We start from the raw sequence: 8,305 nt of genomic DNA, 5'->3' as shown, positions 1-8,305 counted from the left end.
TTTTTTTATTGAAAAGTTTTACAGTACATTTTAAAACATAAATTGACCCCACCTCCCCCAAAGCCCACCCTTCCCACCCCCTCCCCCCAACTTCCCCCCACCTCCCGCCCCAAAAAAACCCCTCCCTCCCCTCCCCTTCCCCCCCGGCCCTGACTTCCCAGAGCTGAATACAGGGTATTGCATCTAACAAACTTAAGCTAGAATATGCTAACTATCTATGAATACACTTTAAGTCCTGTCGCACTTTAACTCCCATTAAGCATAACCAAGTAATAGTACATCTTATTAAATTCTAATACTCACTCATATGCTAAATAAAACTCAGTCCCATATTTATTCTGAATATAATCAATCCATCTTCTCCATTCCGAAATGTATCTTTGTTGCGATTGATCTTTCAAATATGCTGAAATTTTTGCCATTTCTGCTAGGTTCGAAACTTTTAGAGTCCACTCTTCTATAGTAGGCAGATCCTCCTTCTTCCAATATTGCGATACCAAAAGTCTCGCTGCCGTTATTAAATTCAACATCAATTTAGTTTCTATAACAGTACAATCTGTAATAATACCCAACAGAAATAACTGCGGGGAAAGAGCTGAGCTGTTTCTTATGAGCCTTTGTTTTAGGTTTCCCGTGTTTCTATTCCTGCTACTTTTATTTCTGTTCAATTAGTTTACTGGCTGATTTGCCCACTATCAAGCTACTTACTCAGCTCGCTGGTCTGGAATGTTCACGGATACCATCTGTATTTAAGGTTCTACATCAGAGATGAGAAATTGGTGTCCCTTCAAAAATAGCTAAACTGGAACTCCCAGCCTTTTTCACCACTGACTATGTGGTTGAGGATTGCTGGTCTAATGTTTCATCAATTGCTGAAAGACCACTGTTTGCTCATTCCTTTGCTGCATGTTTTTCATATTTCCACACCATACAATTGTCCTGGCTTTTTGCAGGATATTGCTTGCCTTTTAGCTGCCATATCTTTGCTGCTATTTCATCCCAGATGTAGCCAAAGATGCGAACAAAATATAAGACGTATGATCTTTAGACTCTGGGTATAAATTGTATGCAAGGGATTATTTCATTCCAGTTTTATGTAGGCATTGTCCCTTTCAAGCTAACCAAAATGCTTTAGTTCTTGGATCTTTTTAAAATAATTTGCTTTTTTCCATACTGGCTACCATTTCCTGCTTTTATCAAGCAGAGCTGCTTTTAAGCCATAATATACTTGCATTCTGTAAAATAATTTTTAGACTATGAAAAAAAAACAACCAGATAATATGGTGTGGGTGAAAAAAACAAATTAAGTAATACGTCCTAAACAAACATTTTTTTTAATGAAGCAGCAGGAAGAGAGGAAATGTTATTTTCAGTGAGCTGAATATTATGTCAGGATGCTCGAAATAAAATTGTTTCTTTTGAAATGGCTCTGAGCAGCCTAATAGCTAGACAGACATTACAATGATAAAATTGGGACTAATTGGTTATCAGGACTGCAAGCTGGACCAGGTCGACACATTACCCATTCTATTTACACGTGAGCGTATTACCCTATGTATTTCAAGAAGACTGGATACAACATAATAATAGATCCATTTTTGTAGGCAACGGGTGGGCTTTTCCTCAGTTTTTGCCTTCTTTGCAAACATTACTTAATAATAGAGAACTAGTATGCTCCTCCTGTTATCTGGAAGATCTGATTACAGTATAAGCCCGAACCTCACTGCATTCTGTGGAGCCTTTGGCACTAATTCCATCAACCAGGAGAGTTTACAAAACCCAGAGGGGATGGTCATAAGTCAAGCAGGTTGAAACAGCTTTTAAATATTGACTTCTACTGTAGAACATTTGGTCCAGACAGATAAACATGGAGATCTGTAATGGAACTATTTATGCAATAATAAGGTACGAATCATTCCAGAAGAATGAAGTGGTGGGATTCAGCTGGTTCACACCAGTTCGGCAGAACCAGTAGACTAATTTTTTGTTGCCCAGAACCAGAACAGACTTCTGGAAGCAGCATCCACACAGAGAACCAGTTGTTCACATATTTGAATCCCACCACTGTTTAATGTGGAGCATGTGTGCATAGGGGGTACATTTTGAAACTATTGGGCTTTTACGTATGTTGTTTCAAGCAACCAAAACAGGCTTCTTGGACTCAGCTGCAAAACTAGTCCTGCATAAAATAGTCCAGAAGAAATCACTACTAAGGCAAGTGGTGCCTCAAGATAGTGCTGAAGGTCTTGGTCTACGATTGAGGAGATCCAGGTTCTAGCTCCACTATCATCCACAAAAGCACATTGGGTGACTTTGGGCCTGTCACTCTCTCAACCCAGCATGATCAAATAGTAAGAAGGCAAAGTTCCTGAACAAAATAGGGGAATACAGATGTAATGAACACAATAAACAAATATGTGTTCTGATGTAGAAGAACAGGCAGAGGGGTGAGATGGTGACCCTTATCAGACGCCGATATAGTACTGAACTTTAGTTGACTAGATTCTTGAGCAATACATTTTTTGAACTGCATCCTAATATGTGGTCCTGATCACTTGCGCCTGGCCTCTGAACAGACTGTCTACATCACTATAATCTGTCAGGATGATACATACTATGAAAAGATTCATTTTCATGCATTAAAAATATAGAACATAAATGTAATGTATTGGCCTTATCTGCTTAAATCATTTGCTTTATGTCTAACTGCTTGCTTAATGGCTGACCTACTTTTGTATGTTAGGTAACGGTTGCTGGCTGAGCTAGACTTGCTGTTTCCAGTCTGTTAAGTAGGTTTGGGGTGGGAAATTGCTACTTTAAATCTATTGGTCACCACCTAGAGGCCAACTGTATAAATAGCTGCACAGCAGTTATTAGCTTGCTTCTGTTCTGTTCTGACTCTGAATAAACTTGTTGCTGTTTGAACATCTTGTCTCACTTAATGCCTGCAAGAACCGAATATTTAACAATAAACCAACAATATAATAAAAATATCATACTATTAATTTATTAGATTTTTTATCCCACTTTTATTATTTTTATAAAAAAAAACTTAAACAGCTTTTATTGATAAACGTAACAATCATTTAAGCATCAGCAATAGTAACTTCAACTTTCACCCCAGGCTCAATGCTGATAGAAGTTATTTGTTTGACAATCTCTGAAGGACTGTGTAAATCAATGAGGCGCTTATGTATACGCATTTGGAAACGATCCCAAGTTTTGGAACCTTCACCACATGGTGTTTTTCTCGTAGTGATTCACAGAGTCTTAGTAGGCATGCGAACAGGGCCTTTCACTTTTAGTTTTTTTTCTTTAGCACCTCTGATGAGATCTGCACAAACCTTTTCAAGAGACTTCACATTGCGACTTGTCAAAGTAATTCTTATTCGATGAATTGCTACTTCTTGTTCCACAGGGGCCTTCCCAGTATCTTTAAATGCCTTATACTTCGGACAGGAGAGATGCACAGGAAACGCCTAGCTCTGGAAATAAACTTAGCCAGCTTTGGCAGAATTCTAGCATTAGTACGTCTCCAATCTTGGCTATGTTTTAAGACCTCTTGGAAACAGGAAGACATTCAAAAAACTATGAGAAAAAGGTTGAGCTCTAAATTTCCTTCGTACTCCGTCCTCCTTTGTCCGCTTAGTAGTCTGAACCGCCGTATTAGTAAGTACTTATGTAGCCCCTTACTGGATACACCCGCAGGGATCTTTCCGTCTGCGCGGAATGGTTGCCTCGGGCAACAAAAGGCAAATATGAATAGCGAACAGAAGACCACTCCCCTCGGCCCTCTCTCTTCCCAAAGAACAGACTGAGCTCTTTCAGTTTCTATCCAGTCAGGAAGCGCCTTTGGGCTGCCAGAGAAAGGCACGAGCCGCCATCGAGCACGACGCAGGGGCGGGCAGGAAAGGAGGAACGTGGCCTAAGAGCTCTCACGGTGCTCAAGTTCGTACATTCCCCCCGCCCCTGTCTCGGCGAGAGGCTCCCTTCCTCCTCACCATAGCTGCCGCGAAGCTTTCCTGACCGACTTAATCCCGGCCGAAGTGAGCACTAGAGGCCGAAGGAACAGCGGTGAGCCAGGAAACAAAGGACAAAACAGCAACAATGACACTCGCCCAAAAGGAAGCATTATTTTTATAAATAATTCAAGGTGCTCCTCCTATTTTCTCCACAACAACTCTGTGAGGTGGGTTGGGATGAGAGAGAGTGACTGGCCCAGCTACAGTAGTCACCCAGTCCTAGCTAGCTTTCATGCCTAAGGGGGGACTAAAACTCACAGTCTCCTGTGTTTTAATTAATTTAAAATTATATGCTATCTACTTTTCAGTGGCTCTGGGTGGTTCAGCAGAATAAAGCAAATAAATTATAATAAAACCAATAAAAGATGACAAGCAAGATGAAGCGAGTGATCTCCCTCTGCCTTTCCAAAGCCCTAGGTGTAAAGCAGTATCTTCCGTTTTGCCACTCCCCGTCGTGGGGTTACGGAACCAACAAGATGGTTCCACCCTAGGCACTTAATGGACCCTGAGCGGTTCCAGGCGGCGCTTGGGTCCCCACCTGCCGCCTTCGCTCACAGCTCGGCCGATGCCCTAGTGCAGGGGTCAGCAACCTGAAACAGTGAAAGAGCCACTCGGAACCGGTTCCCTCACAAAAGGAAAAACTGGGAGCCACAAAAAAATGTGTGCACATGCGCGTACATGCGCGCATGCGCAGAACAGGGTTTGACTGAAGAGTGGAGCCAAGGCGAGATATGCACCTACCCTGCATATTTGAATTGATTGGTTGAACTTTTTTAGTCCCACTTTTTTTTGGGGGGGACTGCACATGGCAGAGGACTGGGAGCCGCAAGAGATGGCTGAAAGAGCCGCATGTGGCTCCGGAGCCGCGGGTTGCAGACCTGTGCCCTAGTGGAAGCCTGGGAAAAGGCAGCCACAGAGGCACTTGACCGAGTTGTACCCATGCAGCCCCTGATCCCAGTGGGCTCCATGGTTCTCCGCAGAGCTCTGGGAGATGAAGCATCGAAGACGGGGCCTAGAGAGCTGTTGGAGATCCAGCCGGTCTGAATCTGACCGATTGCAACTAAGGTCCTCTATGAGGTCTTATCTCATGGCGATGAGGACGGCAAGGTCTAATTACTTTGCTACCCTCATCGCGTCCGCAGATAATCGCTCAGCCGCCCTGTTTAGGGTGACCCGCTCCCTCCTTAATCAGGAGGTGAGGGAGGAACCCTTGCAGGGTCGTGCCAAGGAGTTTAGCCAACATCTGTCGGACAAAATTGCTCGGATCCGGACCAGTTTGGACTCCAACTGGGCAGAGTCTGATGGTGAGGACATGGGCGGTCTTGGTGATGTTATCTGGGAAGAGTTCGATCCTGTGACTCCGGAAGATGTGGACAGGATCATGGGGAGGCTGAGCTCCACCATGTGTTTATTGGACCCGTGCCCCTCCTGGCTGGTTTATGCAGCTCGGAAGGGGACACGAGGCTGGCTCCAGGCAGTGATAACTGCTTCTTTGAGTGAGGGTAGTTTTCCCGCCGCCTTGAAGGAGGTGGTGGTGAGACCCCTCCTCAAGAAGCCTGCCCTGGACTCGGCTGCTTTAAACAACTATAGACCGGTCTCCCACCTTCGCTTTCTTGCGAAGGTTGTTGAGAGCGTGGTGGCGCATCAGCTCCCTTTGTTCCTGGAGGAAGCTGATTATCTGGACCCCTACCAATCGGGCTTCAGGCCTGGGTACAGCATGGAGACGGCATTGGTCGCGCTGGTGAATGATCTTTGGCGGGCTCGGGACAGGGGTTGCTCCTCTGTCCTAGTCCTTTTAGATCTCTCAGCGGCTTTCGATACCATCGAACATGGTATCTTACTGCGGCGTCTCAGGGGGATGGGAGTGGGAGGCACTGTTTTGCAGTGGTTCTCCTCCTACCTCCTGGGACATTCGCAGTCGGTGTTGGCAGGGGGGCAGAGGTTGGCCTCGAGGCCTCTCGTTTGTGGAGTTCCTCAGGGGTCAGTCCTCTCGCCTCTCCTGTTCAACATCTATATGAAGCCACTGGGTGAGATCATTCGTGGTTTTGGGGTCGGGTATCATCAGTATGCTGATGATACCCAGCTTTTCATCTCCACCCCAAACCACCCCAGTGATGCCCTCGATGTGATGTCCCGTTGCCTGGAGGCAGTTCGGGTCTGGATGGGGAGGAACAGGCTTCGGCTCAATCCAGACAAGACTGAGTGGTTGTACGTGCCGGCATCTCGGGAAATTCAGGTTATTCCATCTTTAACCATGGGGGGTGAGGTATTACCCCCCCCCCCCGTAGATAGGGCTCGCAACGTGCCGGCATCTCGGGAAATTCAGGTTATTCCATCTGTAACCATGGGGGGGTGAGGTATTACCCCCCCCCCCGTAGATAGGGCTCGCAACTTGGGTGTCCTCCTGGATTCACAGCTCTCCCTGGAAGATCATATAGGAGCGGTGACTAGGGGGGCCTTTGCCCAGGTTCGCCTGGTGCACCAGTTGCGACCCTATCTGGACCGGGATGCCTTGCGTACAATCTCTCATGTGCTCGTGACCTCTCATTTAGACTACTGCAATGCTCTCTACATGGGGCTGCCCTTGAGGACCACTCGAAGGCTTCAACTGGTGCAGAATGCGGCTGCGCGAGTTGTGTTGGGGGTCTCCCGATACTCCCATGTAACACCTCTACTCCGCGAGCTGCATTGGATTCCAGTTGCCCTCCGGGTAAGATTCAAGGTGCTGGTGATGACCTATAAAGCCCTAAATGGCATGGGTCCGGATTACTTACGGGAGCACCTGCTGCCGGCATCAACTTCCCTTCGTCCAGTGCGCTCCCACAGAGAGGGCCTCCTCAGGGTGCCGTCGGTCAGAGAGTGTCGGCTGGTGACCCCCAGGGGGAGGGTATTCTCTGTGGGCACGTCAGACCTTTGGAATCATTTACCGCTTGAGCTCCGGACGGCTCCTGACCTTTGCTCCTTCCACCGTGACCTGAAAACTCACCTATTTAAACAGGCCGGCCTGGTCTGATGGGTTTGGGGTATTTTAATAGTAATTTTAATTAACTTTTATTGCAATTGGGCTTTTTTATTTAATTCTTATCTTAACTTTTGTATATTGTATTTTTATTGTATTTTATTGCCCTGTACACCGCCCTGAGTCCTTCGGGAGAAGGGCGGTATAGAAATTAATTAAATAAATAAATAAATAAATAAATAAATAAATAAATAAATAAATAAATAATGTAATGTAATGTATTGGCCTTAATTGCTGCAATCAGTTGAATGATTGCTTAACTGCTGTATTGTTTGAAATCCAGACTGTTTGTCTCCAGGACTGTTAATGGTGTTTTGGGCGGGAATTGTTACTTTAAATCTATTGGTTGCTGCCTAAAGGCGATCTGTATATATAGCTGTTCAGCAGCCGTTAGGGCTGCTTCTGTTGTTACGAATAAACGTGTTTGCTGTTTCACCACTCTGCCTCGTCAATGCCTAACCGAACCAAGAACCAGTGGCAACGAAGGTGGGACGTGCTGCTTAATGAAGAGAGCCAGAAGTCACTAGGGGGTGAGGCCAGCACCAGAGCCTGGCAGGAACTACATTCTGCAAGCCACGCTGGAGACCACCACACCCTAAGGATCCGTCCTAGGGCCTGCACAGAAGCCTAGCAGCACAAGGCATTGCGAGCAAGAAACAACTCACCATGGCCAAAGTCAGCAAATTGGAGGAATTTGACATGGTGCATCTTGAGAGGTGGAGTTCTTACATCTTTCATGTCAAGAATTATCTGCTAGCTAACCAGGTTAGCGAAGACGGTTTGAAGGCTGTGACACTCCTGTGCATTTGTGGCCCCACTACGTTCAACATAACTGAGAACCTGGTCGCCCCTGCTCTACTCAAGTCAGCCACCAATGCAGACCTCAAAAAGAAGCTCAAGGACCACTTCAAGCCAAAACTCTCCATCATAGCTTGGAGACATGCATTTGAGCAGCAGGAGCAATAGCCTGGTGAGTCTGCAACCGAGTTCATAGCCACCCTCCAACGGGCGTCTCAGCTTTGCAACTTTGCAGACCTCGAGGAAAGACTGAGGGACTGTTTAGTTTGCGGACTGAGAAACTGAGAGCTCCAGCAGAAGCTATTTGTGAAGGATGCTGTCTCTCTCCAAGATGCCTTGAAGGAGGTGATGGCTGCCAAAGCCACCGGAGGGGCTGTTAAAGCCTTGCGGCCCTCCAAGAGCACCCCCAATCCAGAGACCGTCCACCATGAGGACGCAGAATGAGCGGAAGATTCTGACATGGACC

General features: G+C 46.2%; 1 pseudogene across 1 annotated transcript; it reads right to left on the bottom strand.

Annotated features, from left to right (window-relative positions):
• Window positions 1-3,041: 3,041 nt before the first annotated feature.
• On the bottom strand, window positions 3,042-7,742 carry LOC308662864 (small ribosomal subunit protein uS10-like; annotated as a pseudogene). The gene is made up of 2 exons: window positions 7,707-7,742; window positions 3,042-3,449 (listed from the first exon to the last, which is right to left on the bottom strand). The product of its transcript is annotated as a small ribosomal subunit protein uS10-like (transcript).
• Between the last annotated feature and the right edge of the window lie 563 nt (window positions 7,743-8,305).

This window comes from Vipera berus, assembly GCF_964194415.1.
Source record: "Vipera berus genome assembly, chromosome: 2".
Lineage (NCBI taxonomy): Eukaryota > Metazoa > Chordata > Lepidosauria > Squamata > Viperidae > Vipera > Vipera berus.
This window is presented reverse-complemented; position numbering and strand designations above follow the sequence as displayed.